At 37.9% G+C, this 14,670-nt stretch overlaps 1 protein-coding gene across 2 annotated transcripts in view; it reads right to left on the bottom strand.

Moving 5' to 3' along the window:
* The window catches only part of MKKS (McKusick-Kaufman syndrome), a 29,088-nt gene that overhangs the window by 12,890 nt on the left and 1,528 nt on the right, over positions 1-14,670 (bottom strand). The window contains exon 2 of one of the 2 annotated variants that reach the window (XM_023217850.2): positions 2,416-2,646. The exons of the other annotated variant lie outside the window; for it this stretch is intronic. The gene's annotated coding sequence lies outside the window, so the exon portion shown is untranslated. The remainder of the gene's footprint in view (positions 1-2,415; positions 2,647-14,670) is intronic. 2 annotated transcript variants of the gene reach the window in all.

Genomic DNA, 14,670 nt, shown 5'->3' with positions numbered 1-14,670 from the left:
TTTTTCTGGGTGATAATGCAAATGTGTTTGTGTATGTGTGTTTATTCTTACTGTTAAAGACACGTACTAAAGGACTACATAGTCGAGCTTAAGATTTGATTTAAAATATTCTAGCAGTTCAAAAAACAGAGGAAAAGATGGATAAAAGAAGACTGGCAAAATGATATTCACTATTAAAGCTGGTTGTGGCAAAATGACCTTAACTATTAAAGCTGGTTGTGGCAGAATGCTGTTAACTATTAAAGCCAGCTGATGGACACTTGAGGGCTTACTATACCATCCTCTCTCTACTTTGTGGCACGTATGTAATTTTCCATAATGAAAATAAGAATAGAAAATAAGAGACAAATACAATGCATTTTTTGATGTACTTCAACTATTCGGAATTGGTGTTTAACTTACTCTAAATCTGGCTCTAACTTTTGCTTACTAAAAGCCTGTTTAAATATCTGCTTCTGCTTGCTTGACGGGAAATGTTAGCCTCTAAAACTTTTAACTATTGCTGCGTTGGCATCTAAAACCTCTTACTACATTCACCTAATATTTTGGAGGAGATTCTTTTCTCAGCTCTATTTTTCCCCCAAGAGTATTTCCTTTTGCACAAGAAACTACTTAATATTCTTCCTCCAAAGTTTGGCCATACCTGGCCTGCAAACTGTTATGACATCTTTTTGTTCTTTACTTCTTGTCATAATTACAATATACATACATAACATAATGGTCTTACTACAGTCTGGAAGACTATATATATAAAAATCCAGCATCTAATAAATTCTGTGACTCCCTGCTCATATATATTAAAACTCTTCCTATAAATACAAATTTTATGTCCTAAAATTACTCTTTTAAGTTGTTAAGCTTCTATGTTACTATGTGGCTTTTTATATTTAATAATTGTCTAATATATTAAGCCATGCTCTTCCACTTCTGCTTATGAACATTTAAAAATAAAATACTGATTTAAAATATTGTTGAAACCAGTAATTATATCATAAATCAAAATCTCAGACCAAGGCTTATAAATAAGGAAAATCTTACTGAGGTTCTTCTTCTATAAAGAGCAGAACCTTACACTCATCTACCTTATGCCAAAACTTAGAGCATATTATTCACGTCAAGGTTAAAAAGTAAATTACAATAGAAAATGCTTTACAGTTATAAGGTCACAGTTCTTTATCTGAAACTCCTTGGGCTAGATGAGTTTCATAATTCAGAATTTCTTAGATTTTATAAATACAATATAGTATATATAACATTCATAATCAATATAACATAATATAGTATAACGCTATATTATAGTAAATCAAATGCAACAAATGCCAATAAAATTTCTGCAGTGAAACTCAATTTTCATATTAAGTGGAATTAAAAACAGTAACCTCCCCCATTTATCTATGAGGCATATGTTCCAAGACCACCCAGTGGATGCCTGAAACTGCATATAGCACTAAACCCTATATATACTATGTTTTCATCTTGTACATACATACCTATGATGAAGTTCGATTTATAAATTAGGCGCAATACTCTTGTGCTTTGGGTACACTGTGAAGTAAAGTAAGGGTTACCTGAATGTAAGCATGGAGATACCACCACAGTTGATTTACCCCAGAGTGCTACTAAGTGACTAACGAGCAGGTAGACAGATAAGGGAATGACTCATGTCCTGGGTGGATGAAGTAGAATAGCCCAGGATTTCATCATGCTACTCAGAAAGGTGCATAATTTAAAATTTATGATTACTTATTTCTGGAATTTTCTATTTAATATTTTCAGACTAGGGTTGACCGTAGGTAACTGAAACTGAAGAAAGCCAAACTACGGATAAAGGGAGACAACTGCGCTGCAAATTGTCTCATGTCAGTTAAGATCAAGTTTTGCTGCCAAAGGAGTTAGGATAAAATGTTTTGATTTTGAGAACTTTTTGAATTTTGGAATTATGGATAAGGGACTATAGACCTGAATTATATAACTCCATCCTCTTTATTTCAGTGACTGTCAAATGTAACAAATTATGGTCAAGCTAAAATAGTTGATGTTAAGACATGAATACAATTAGTTTCGTATTATAAAAAAAAGAACACTAATAGAAGAAAATAATCTTGTACAAATTCGGACTTTTGTGGCATGTAATGGTAAGGAGGCAGGGGCTCCTTTGTACATGTTCATGATCCTAGTGATGCTGCTAGCAAAACTGCCCTTTCCCTTTGCATTCAATTGACTGCCAGGCAAGTGTCAAATGTCTCTGCACAACAAACTTTTCTAGAAACAACTGCAGGATAGTACAGTGGGTCATAATAAAAACAACAGGTAACTTGCCAATTTAGGCTTTTCCTTGCCAGAGATCTAACAGATAGAGATTCCCATTGTTGGAATGTACCATATGATGAACCAACCAGGTTAAATGGAACTTACCTAAAGATCGCAAGCCTGCTACTTCCCTTGGATTTGGCTCTTCTGAAGATTTGAAAGTCCCAGACTATCTTCCTCAGGAATGTTGTTGTTTTTAGGTATTTGGAAAACAGGGCTGCTTTTGATTCTGTACCACCCCAAATGTATGAGCCCAATTAAAGGGACCATAACAATCAAAACTTTGTAGTCTCTCCACAAGTTCTGAAGGCTCATAGTACTTCAGTATCGGTGTACCTAAGAAAAGGTTACAGTTAGAGGAAAAAACCCCACTAAAACCCACAACCTCCCTTTAATTACATTTCTAAATCACTACAACTAGCATGCTGTACTCTAACAAACGCTGACTGTTAAAGATTTTTAATTATAATACATTGCAATGTTAATAAACAAAAAGAGACATGTTGTTGACCCAAAGGGAGCAGGCAGTCGGCCTTGGGGAACTTACAGAGCAATACTGACTTTTTGGCAACAATTGTAAAGGAGCAACATTACCTGCTGAAAAAGTTATATGAATCTTTGGAAACACACATGCATGGAGCGTTCTTCAAATATATTAATGTTCTCTAAGCCACAATAGAGTAAAAGCCTTTTTTAAAGTTATATTTTTAAAAAATTATAATTACAGTATTTTAAATTTATAATTTTAAATAATTATAATTACTGAGTGTGATTATTTAAAATTAAAAATTAAAATTATAAATTTATAATTATAAATTTATAATTTTAAATAATTATAATTACTGAGTGTGATTTTTAAAATTATTTAAAAATTTATAATTTTAAATAATTATAATTACTGAGTGTGGTGGCTCACGCCTGTAATCCCAGCACTTTGGGAGGCTGAGACGGGCAGATCAACTGAGGTCAGGAGTTCAAGACCAGCCTGGGAAACATAGTGAAACATCATTTCTACTAAAAGTACAACTATTAGTCGGATATGGTGATGAATGCCTGTAATACCAGCTACTTGGGAGGCTGAGTCAGGAGACTCACTTGAACCTGGGAGGTGGAGGTTGCAGTAAGCCAAGATGGTGCCACTGCACTGGGCAACAGAAGGAGACTGCATCACAAAAAAAAAAAAAAAAAGAAAAATTACAATCACATTTAGTCGCAATTTTAACAGAAGAATTAAATGGTAATCCACAAATATGCAATAAGAATTTAGGTTCTGGCCAGGTGTGGTGGCTCACGCCTGTAATCCCAGCACTCTGGGAGGCCGAGGTGGGCAGACCATGAGGTCAGGAGATCAAGACCATCCTGGCTAACACTGTGAAACCCTGTCTCTACTAAAAATACAAAAAAATTAGGCAGGAGTGGTGGTGGGGGCCTGTAGTCCCAGCTACTTGGGAGAAAAAAGAATTTAGGTTCTATATTCTGACAGGATGCAGTGACAGTGTTTCAACTGAGATTACAACAGCTGAGCATGGATTCCAATTGCAGTAAAATACTTCTGGCTTGGATGCTATGAATTAGAATGAATTTAATGCCATTTCCACATTTGTGTGCAAAACTACTGCATTTCAGAGTGTGTGCCCTGAATCACTAGAAACCCTACTTTAGAGGGTTATTATCAACCTAGTTTAGATAAAGAAACTGGGACTAGACAGTTGTCTAGAGTTACAAAGCTAGTTGGCTTTTAAAATAGATTTAAAAAAAATTTTTTGGAAAGGATAGAAGTAGGGCCCAGAAAGGTGCTATGTTTGATGATCTGCTGGGTTTGGGAACTTGAGTCTGGACAACCTCTAAAGACTCCTTATACTCTTCCTTATACTCTTAATAAGGACTGCTCCACCATCTATGAGACATGCTATGAACCTGGCTCAATTGCATCTCTGAGTTTTAGTAGCATGAAATCTCCTAAATTACTTTATTTGTGTCTAAATGCCATTAGAAAAAGGTCTGAAAAGAATTTCTCCTTACTCCCCCTTTTAAGACTAAAATACAATAGTACTGAGTTAAATAGACTGAACCGTCTCTGTGTTCTGTGTATACATATTAAAAATAATAAATAATAAAAGATGTTATCTTATAGCTATGAACATGTTATTCTTAGCATTATAAATCATTTCTCCCAAAGGTCTAAATTCATATTTTATAAGAACTTTGTTGCAAAATTACTAGAGAAAACATGACCTACTTTGTAAATGAAAGTATTTTATGGCCTTTTCCTTTCCTAACGTACTGTGGCATGCTATATACTCTTTGTAACCTTTAGAGAATACACCTTTTATTGACATGCTTATGTTCCATTTTTAGAGGAAATCAATTACAAATAACTGTATCATAATGAAATTTCATTGTGAAGTCCGAAGGCAAAAGCCTTTGGGGATTTGAGGGCACAATAAAATAACTGGGGAGGAACTAGGTGATTTAGAGTAATGAGGGAAGAATTCTAGTAAGGGCTACTTTTTATAGGAGGGACAGAAGCTGCACCAAAGTCAACTGGCCTATGTTGACTGACATATGGCATTTTTGTCTGCAAAACACCTTAAACTAAAGGTCTAGAAGATACTGCTATTCATATCCAGTCTCAATACGTAAGGTGACTTTGGCACCTCTGTTACTCTCAACATGAGGTTATCAAGTCACATTACTTTTAACAGCCATCTCTGTCATTCCCCATTTACTTCTCCATGATTATCAACATGTCACCCTTTTCCTGAACTATAAACTCAAAAAAAAAAAAAACCTTAGCTTATATAAAAAGAGATTAGGGCCAGGTGCAGTGGCTCACAAGTGTAATCCTAGCACTTTGGGAGCCTGAGGTGGGCGGATCACTTGAGCCTAGGTAGCGTGGCAAAACCTGTTTTTACAAAAAAAAAATACAAAAATTAGCCGGGCATGTTGGCGCATGCCTGTAGTCCCAGCTGTGTGGGGGGACTGAGGTAGGAGGATCACTTGGACCTTGGGAGGTTGAGGCTGCAGTGAGCTGAGATAACGCCATTGTACTCCAACATAGGTGACGAAATGAGACGGTTTCAAAAAAACAAACAAACAGCAAAAGAGACTGAATAGGATAAAAGGATGTAATAATAAAATGGAGATTTGTAACTCAAGAGCTAAAATTAGAAACAAATTAAATGACAATCTGTAACATCAATGTTTGGGAAAGTGTTGTAATATTCTCTCCGGCACGGTAGTTAACAGCAAGTAATGACACAGTTATGAACCCTCCTTGAGAAGAGTGAAAATTATATAGGGTTAGCTCCCTATAATAGTGAACCTTTGGGTCATCTCCCAGTTAAAGATAAAAGAAATGCACAATTATATGTTTACTGTGCTTAACAGTCTATTATTCTTCCCATTAGGATAACTTAAGAATCGATGAATCTTTTTCTAGATTTAGGTTTAGTTAAACCTGGAAATTAGTATCTATTTTAAGTGAAAACTCTTTATTTGCTAAACATCACTGAGACTCAGTACAGTACTTCCTGGTTAGTAAATGACATAGACTGATTTAATGATTAATTGCCTTAATGTTTACTGAACATCTACATGTCCCCATTTCCTCAAATTCTCCATATCTCATATATTGATTTGGCTAATGGGGGTGAGAGAGAGCAAGTAACTATTTTCTGACAGATAATTCTGTCGTCCTTTGAAAGGCTTGGGAAATGATTAGGATCAGTATGAAAGGGCTTTTTACTTTACAAACTATTTTTAGAGTTTTCATTTAATTCACATAAAAACAGTAAGTATCACACTGTACATACAATAGTCCATTTTCACTGAGCAAGATGGAATTCAGCACTTTAAAATGACACTGACATATAGTGAGACCTCATCTCTATTTTAAAAGAAAAAAAATATTAAATAAAAAGAACAAAAAGGCCAGGCACAGTGGCTCACACCTGTTACCCCAGCACTCTAGGAGGCTGAGGCAGGGGGACTGCTTGAGCCCATGAGTTCGAGACTGCCTGGGCAATATAGTGAGACTTCATCTCTATTTTAAAAGAAAAAACATATATCTAAAAAAAGTGACATTGGCATATAACTTTCAACTACTTCATTTCTTTCACTTAATAGTGAAAAATTTCCAGTACACTGCATGTATTCTACCACCTGCATAACCTCTTGTCAGGGCAAGACACATTAGACCTTACTAGACATTCCTAGCAAAGTTCATTGCTAGTTTTACAAAAAAAATATAGTTTTCAAATTTTATATTTGATATGGTAGTTAGCGAGGTAATGTGTTATTTATTTTGTTTATAAACTTTTGCAGAGCTTTTACTTATAATCAACCATATTTTGGGGATACAATTTTAATTTAGCACTTTTTTTGTCTTAATTCCTCTGTGTTTTTTTACAAAATGAAAATTAGGGCTGGGCATGGTGGCTCATGCCTGTAATCCCAGCACTTTGGGAGGCAGAGGCAGGTGGATCACCTGAGGTTAGGAGTTCAAGACCAGCCTGGCCAACATGGTGAAACGCTGTCTCTACTAAAAATACAAACAATTAGGCTGGTGTGGTGGTGGGCGCCTATAATCTCAGCTACTCAGGAGGCTGAGGCAGGAGAATCACTTGAACCTGGGAAGCAGAGGTTGCAGTGAGCTGAGATCATGCCATTGCACTCTAGCCTGGGCAACAAGAGCTAAACTCCTTCTCAAAAAAAAAATAGCATTACTGTCCTTTTCTAATAAATATAGTATAACCTTACTTTTTAAAGTTAGCAAATATAGAAACAAGGAAAAGAGAGCTAAAATCTTTTGAGTATAACAAAAATGTGATCATGATACACAAGCTGTTGTGGAATATCTCTTCCAAAGGATATAACATTATCATTTTTAAGAGCTATACAGCATTTGATTGTAAAGGAGATATCCTAATTTGACCAATCTGTGATTGAAAGAAATTTGAGATTTTTCAATGCTTTATTGCAAAATATGCTATGGCAATATTTATGTAAATACTCCAGAGTCCATGCTCAAAGCCTCTATGTGCTGCTTTTCAGAATTAACACATTTCTTAAAAATTAACTCATTTTTTTAAATGAACTTGACAACAAAGTTTGTAAAACCTTGAGTTTTAGAAAGGTTCATAATACTGAGAAGCAGGCAGACCGGGAGATCCAATTTGTGAAACAAACTTAAGCTATTTACAGTTTGCCTTGAGATGGTCCTTCCCTCAAAACACTTGGCAGGTCATTCCAAGTGGCATGGAAGTATCTTGTGGATACCAGAGATTCTGAGTCTAAAACAAAGATTTCTCAAGAATAAGCTCAAAATGATCAGATTTGATGAGCAGTAACTGGTTAATCCCTAAAACAGTTACTGTTTGATGTTCATTTATTGAACTTTTCAAGTTTGGAGCAAAGCAACAAGAGAAATGACACATCTTTTTTCCCTTCCTTACCCTCTAATGTACTTGCCACTGCCCTTTCTTATCTTTCTTTCCTGAATCTTCTTTAAACATATTTCTAAAAAAAGACTCCTTTAGAAGGATAGAGAAATCAAGACATGAAATGAGATTAGTAAATTGTAGATCAAGTAAAATAGAGAGTTGATATTTATAGTTTCATTCACTAAAATGTCTTTTGTTAAGTTTAGAAAAAATTTAGAGGCAACCTTAATGTGGATTATACTTTTTCATATTCTTCTCTCAAAAATATGATCTTAAATTATTCAAAAGTTTCATATTTTTCATTTTGTTTTGCTTTCATAGCAAGTTTATGAGCACATTTCATAAATGAAGAAACACTAAATGTTTGATTTTAAGATTACTGTCAGTTAACTGTGGCAGTCAATTTAGATTGTGAAGTCTTGGCTAGCATTCTACTAAGCAATTTTTCAAGTCAAGAATTCGTGCCCCAGCTTGGGCAGTACTGGCCATCAGAATTTCCAGTGTGTGATCATGGATGAGGGGAACATTTGGAGGGCGAGATGCACACTCTTGAAGATCACTGAGGTCAACTAGCTTGGGGCATCATGCCTGGCATGTTCGTTTTTTGAGACAGAGTCTCACTCTGTTGCCCAAGCTGGAGTGTAGTGGTGTGATCTTGGCTCACCTCCACATGCCAGATTTAAGGGATTCTCGTACCTCAGCCTCCCAAGTAGCTGAGATTACAGGAGCACACCACCATGACTGAATAATTTTTGTATTTTTAGTAGAGACAGGGTTTTACCATGTTGCCCAGGCTGGTCTCAACTCCTGGTCTCAAGTGATCCACCTGCCTCAGTCTCCCAAAATGCTGGGATTACAGGCATGAGCCATGCGTACCCCCTGGCATGTCCTTGGCTGATTTACATGTCAGGTATATATAAAAGGTTAACAGCTGTCATTTCACATGTCCGAAATTAGAGGGCATCTTACAGTTCTGGAGGTAAGAAAAAGAAAAAAAATTAGAGGGCAAAAGAGTCTATACCCTCCGAAAACACATCCATGACCTACTAACGGTTAAGATTAGATGGGCTAGTTAAGTTTTCTTTAATTTAGTTCTCAGTATAGAATGACAGCAAGAGATTAATGAACAGAAGAGAGAGAAGCTTGCTATACTTCTACCTCATTACAAATACTGTAATCTTTTAGAGTAGCTTAAAGGCCAAGTAAACACTGACACACAAACACACACACACACACGCACACACACTATACATAGTAAAGTTAAGGGCAAAAAGGCAAGCAAACTTCCTAGAACTTCCCAAACAGCTGGATCTAGCTATCAGATTATTCTATCTAGCACAGTATTGGTTAAAGCCATCAAGTTTTTGTATTGCTTCCTGCAAAATGAGGCCTAAAACAACCTGGATGCTGGGAATGTTACATCAAAGGTTCTCATTTTGCCTATCGGGCTTGCTGGGCGCCATCTGCTGGTCTTCTGGACACAGTTGTAAAATGTATTCTTTTTGGTCTTAATTGCTGTTCTGATTAAAGTATTTGAAAAAATTGTAATTTTTAAAAACTTCCACTGAATGTAACTGAATCATGAGGAGAACATTAGATAGAATATTAAAAACCAATTAACCCAGCTCTTGTATTATGAAACTTTATGAAGTTTACTGGAATTGTACTATGCCTTTTCTTTTACAATGACAATGTTGGCTTTAGGTATTTGTGAGTTCTTCATTTCTGAATTCTCATCACCAACATTAAAAAGCTATTTTTATCCTCAGTTTTTAATACAGCAGTTTGAATTGTGGCATTTTTTGGGTGTACACAATAGAAAAGACTGCACATGGTCTTCAACTGTGCCCATGCAATGAACTGACATGGTAAACAGAACAATCGTTTTCCTTTTTCTTTTCCAACCATATCACCTAAAATAATACTCGTTTTGCTGGACTTCTCCAGTCTTGTAAAAAATGCACCCCAAAAACAATACTGTCAATTCTTAATGAACCCATGGATCATAACTGAGTTCCAAAGTTTCCATTTTGCAAATCCTACCACCTTCCCCACCAAACCATTCAAGGTCAGCTTGACCTACATCCAAGAGCCAGGCTGCTGACAGCACAGCCAGAATCGGCAGTGAATATGTAGTCAGAAGGCCGAAACAGGTATGTGTAAGTATCTTATGTCTTTTGCTATTCCCCCCTGTCCATTGCTGTGAATTTAGTGTATCTGTAAATAAAAAATATACTGAAAGCATCGTAAGTCTCATATGGGGGTTTCACTAATTGTAGCCAGTCTCAAATACTAAGCCAGTGATTAACAACTAATGAGAAGTGAAAACTAGCTTACCAGCAAGCTGTAGTTTATCAGAATGGTTGTAGTAGTTTATAGAGTTGTCTGAGAATCCTATCTCCTTTCACTGTTTTTACACCCTGGCTGCCATTTGATGCTGGTGATTGACTGGTGGAGGAGAGGGGAGTAGGTATCATGCAGATAGCCAGATTGTTCCAGATCAAATACCTAGATGATCAGGCCCTTAGTGCTACAACAAACACGTTATGTGCTCCTGGTATGTTCTGAATCCCTAAAGAGCCCATTTCTACCCTTCATCATTTTCAAGATTTTAATTGTATGCTCCACCTTCATTTCTGCAGACAATCTATTGGCCAGAGGACATTATGGCTATTTAGGTATGAACACCTCTAACTTGCTGTCCCCATACATAAAAACCTATGCACCTTAGCTCTCAACTAAATCTCCTTCCAGCTGGGTGCGCTGGCTCATGTCTCTAATTCCAGCACTTGGGGAAGCTGAGGAAGGTGGGTCACTTGAGGTCAGGATTTTGAGACCACTTTGGCCAAGATGGTGAAACCCCATTTCTACTAAAAATATGAAAAATTAGCTGGATGTGGTGGCGTGCACCTGTAATCCCAGTTACTTGGGAGGCTGAGACAGGAGAATCGCATGAACCCAGGAGGCAGAGGTCACAGTGAGTTGAGATCGCGCCATTACACTCCAGCCTAGGTGACAGAGCAAGACTCTGTCTCAATAAATAAATAAAAAAATAAATCTCCTTGCCTACTGTCAGAAGAACTGGTATTCCTATTACCTATCTTCCAGTCCCACTTTCTACTGTGTCTTCAGGGTTCTAACTTCATTATCCCCTTTCGTCTACCTCCAACCTTCCACTCTTAAGGGCCTTTCTCCTTTGTATAACTATGACTATTTTTCTCCACTGAAAAGAGTCAAAAACAAATTCCCTAAGGCAACTGCCCTTTACCAGTTTTCCTTCTCAGTACTACACAATCTCTTTCCTTTCAAATAATGCATCCTTTTCCTAGAGTCACTTCCCATTCCATCTTCAAACCCAAGCAATCTGCTTTTGTTTCATTTTCCACGGAAAGTGTTCTGACTATAAAGATCACTAATCCTTCCCCTTACATAATCTCTCTGTAGCCTTTTGATGTGTTGTTGAGACTCCTAAGTACTCAGGACTCTATACTGCTCCTTCTTAGTCTTCTTTAATAGCCTGCTGGTTTCCATCCACCTATTCATCCTTATCAAAGATCTGTCTTTGGTAGTCTTTGTTTCCTGGGCGGTCTCATTCAATCCCCAAACTTCTATGATCATGCATCCACTCTGGCTCTCACACGTTCATCTCCAGCTTGGACCCACATAATAAACTGCTACTGTTCACCTTTGAACTAACCGTCCCCACAAATAGTCTCAATTCATCTCATATAAAACAAGTCCTCTTTCCCTCCCAAACCGCTGTTCCACCTGGATTTCCTGTTTCGTTAACAAAAAGCATTATCTACTAAGCCATTCAATTCAGAAATCTGGATATAGTGGACTCTGCCCTTTTCCTCAGGCTCCTCCTCAACTCACTCAGCACATCCTGCCATTTGATATGAGTGTTTCTTTACATCATCTCTCCGCCCTAGAGTCACAGTCCAGACCCTTGTGCCCTCTCACATGCCCTCTTTGCTTGGATTCCAATGGTTCTCAAAGTGTGGTCCTCTCAACAGTGCCATTCGCATCACCCGGGAATTTATTAGAAATGCAAATTACCAAGCTGCCCCTGACCTACTGAGTCAGAAACTCTAGGGTGGGGTCCAGTAATCTGTGTTTTAATTAACTCTTTAGGTAATTCTGAAGCTGAAGTTTGAGACCCACTGTTCCAATCTACCTCCACTAATCCACTCTCTACACTTTTAATATAGCCATCTTGCAAAAATAACCAAAAAACAAAACGAAAAAACCCAAATCTGGTTGTTTTCTTGCTTTGCTTAGAAGCCTTTAGTGACATTTTTGACTAGAGTGAAATCTAAATTTCTTAGTACAGCAGAAAGAAAAATCCACTAGGATCTAGATCCTGCCTACCAGTTTTCAGAAAGTCAAGCACTTTAAATCATTTTTGTTAAGAATGCATTGTCATGTAGTGACTAAGGGATGAGCTGTGGACTCATACTACCTGGCCTTCCTGGCTTTGAATCTTTACTTACCACTTTACAACTGGCTGTGTGGCCTTGGATGAGACACTTAATCTCACTACGCTTCAGTCCCATCACGTGTACAATGTGAATAAAATTGTCCATATCACAAGCTTGCTGTGCAGTTATCACAATACTTGGCACTTAGTCTGGGCTCAGTAACTGTTAGATATTATTATTATTTTGATTATGTCAAAAAGAAAAAAACATTACTGGAATTAACCTGTAGTATAGCAAGAACAGGAGAGGATTAGAATTAATGCCCAAACTAAGGCAAGCGGTCCCCATAAAGGAGGGCCCGCTTCTTTGGGCAGTTTCAGTTCGTTAGCTATGAATAAAAATACCCAGAGTGTCAAGAGAGAGGTTCTGAGGCCTCTGGGGTTTGACTAGGGTAGAGTGAATCTGGTATTCAGATTCTAGGATATTATAGGACAGATAACAGTCAAGCTTCTAAAGTCAGAGCCAGGAAAGCTGTGAAGAAAGTCAAAAAATTGATACAGAGCAAAGCAGCAAAGACAGGGTGAATAATTTCAGGTTTATTTCTCTAATAACAGTTAATGGGGCAGCTAAGTGATCAAATGTGAGAATCCTATGATGACTGAAACTTGGTCGACATTTTCAGACATGTTGTTGGTCACTTAACAGCAAAAGCATTGAGTAATGGTGAGAATCAAATTCTAACTCCCATCACAAATTAGTTATGTTCTTGGACAAATTACTTCTCTCCTGCCTCAATATCATGATCTGAAACAGGGGGCCACATTGTGAAGACAATGATATATATTCATAGCTTAGTGCAGTGCTTAGCATGTGGGAAGTGCTCAATACATGGCAGCCATTACTTTTATTGGGAGTATATTATCTTACACAAATCATATATAAAAATAGGCACCCCTGGAGGTTCCGGCTTGATTGAATCAATTACATATTATCATCGAATATTTTGACTAAAATTGGGTTCTAACTTATAAGGCGAGGAAATATTGGAAAGACAAATCCAAACACAGTCATGTATCCCACGTTCACATCATTTAGGGATTAGCAATTTTCACTTCAAATATATATGAGATTAATTCTATCCAAATGCTCACTTACTGTCTATTATGCTAGCAAGACTATTAGGCTCAGGGGGAAACTACCGAGAAGAGTAAGGCATGATTCTTGTCCTCAAGGAGAATACAGGTTTGAGAAGAAAATGGGACAATCTTAATAAAACATAGTTCACTGCTGTATAGGATCAAAAACCAAACCAAACTCCCCCCAAAAACTGTACAGATCAAGTCTTTACCAAGTTGACTCATTTTTCAAAATTGTAGTTCTCATTTTTTCCTCTATCCTCCTCTCAGTCTCAATCCATTTTTACTTACTACATCTTTAGTTACTGCAGGGAGTCAAGATCTAGAAAAACTAGTCACTGCCACCCACTCTAACAGAAGGTAGCAGCCACTTGTCTTCTCTGCTATATTCCTAGTGCATAGCAGAAAAGTAGAGAATCTTGTTCCCTTTGTTCCACAGAGGATGGCTTATCCTTCTGCTTCAGCTCTTAGTTCAGATGTCACCTACTCAGAGAGCCTTTCTCTGAGCACTCAACCTAAGTGTTTTCCCTCTCCCTCCCCATTATTCTCTAGCACATGTGTTTCCTTCAAAGCTCTACCTCTGTGGTGAATGCTGTTATGTGCCACCCTGACCCCCCAAGGAATGAAAGGCTTATTTCCCCAGATCCTGGAAGTGCTGAGACAGACCTCGGCTGCCAGCCTCCGTCCATGATTGACTTGGCTGAAGAGAGTTGAAGTTAGGCCCTTTCCAGGGCAACAGACATCCAACCACAGATCAGTTAAGCGGTATAAAGGCCTGGCCCATCCCTTCAACTGTGAAGGGCCAGCCCAGCACTAGAGTTCCTGTGGGATCGGTGGAGAACATCCTTGAGACTTCACTGCAGCCTAACTTTTTCTATCTGCCCAGTCCTGCTTCCTTTCTTCCTTGGTAATCATCCAAAAAGTCTTCTCTAGTAAATGTCCAGCCTCCAAATCTCCTCAGAGTCTGATTCTCAGGAAACCCAACCTAGGACAATCTAGAAACATCTTGTTCAATGTCAATGTACAATCACCCCTCAGTATCTGGGGGACTGCATCCAGGACCCATGATGGATACCCAAATCCAGAGGCTTAGGTCCCTGATTTAAAAATTGTTTAGTAGGCCAGATGCCGTGGGTCACGCCTGTAATCCTAGCACTTCGGGAGGCTGAGGCGGGTGGATCACCTGGGGTCAGGAGTTCAAGACGAATCTGGCCAACATGGCAAAACGCCATCTGTACTAAAAAATACAAAAATTAGCCAGGTGCGGTGGCGGGTGCCTGTATTCCCAAACTACTGGGGAGGCTGAGGCAGGGAGAATTGCTTCAAGACGGGGGCGGGGGGGCGGAGGTTGCAGAGATC

The sequence above is a fragment of the Piliocolobus tephrosceles genome, chromosome 20 (genome assembly GCF_002776525.5).
Source record: "Piliocolobus tephrosceles isolate RC106 chromosome 20, ASM277652v3, whole genome shotgun sequence".
In the NCBI taxonomy this organism is placed as follows: Eukaryota; Metazoa; Chordata; class Mammalia; order Primates; family Cercopithecidae; genus Piliocolobus; species Piliocolobus tephrosceles.
The sequence above is the reverse complement of the archived record's forward strand: the minus strand, read 5'-3'. Positions and strand labels throughout refer to the sequence as shown.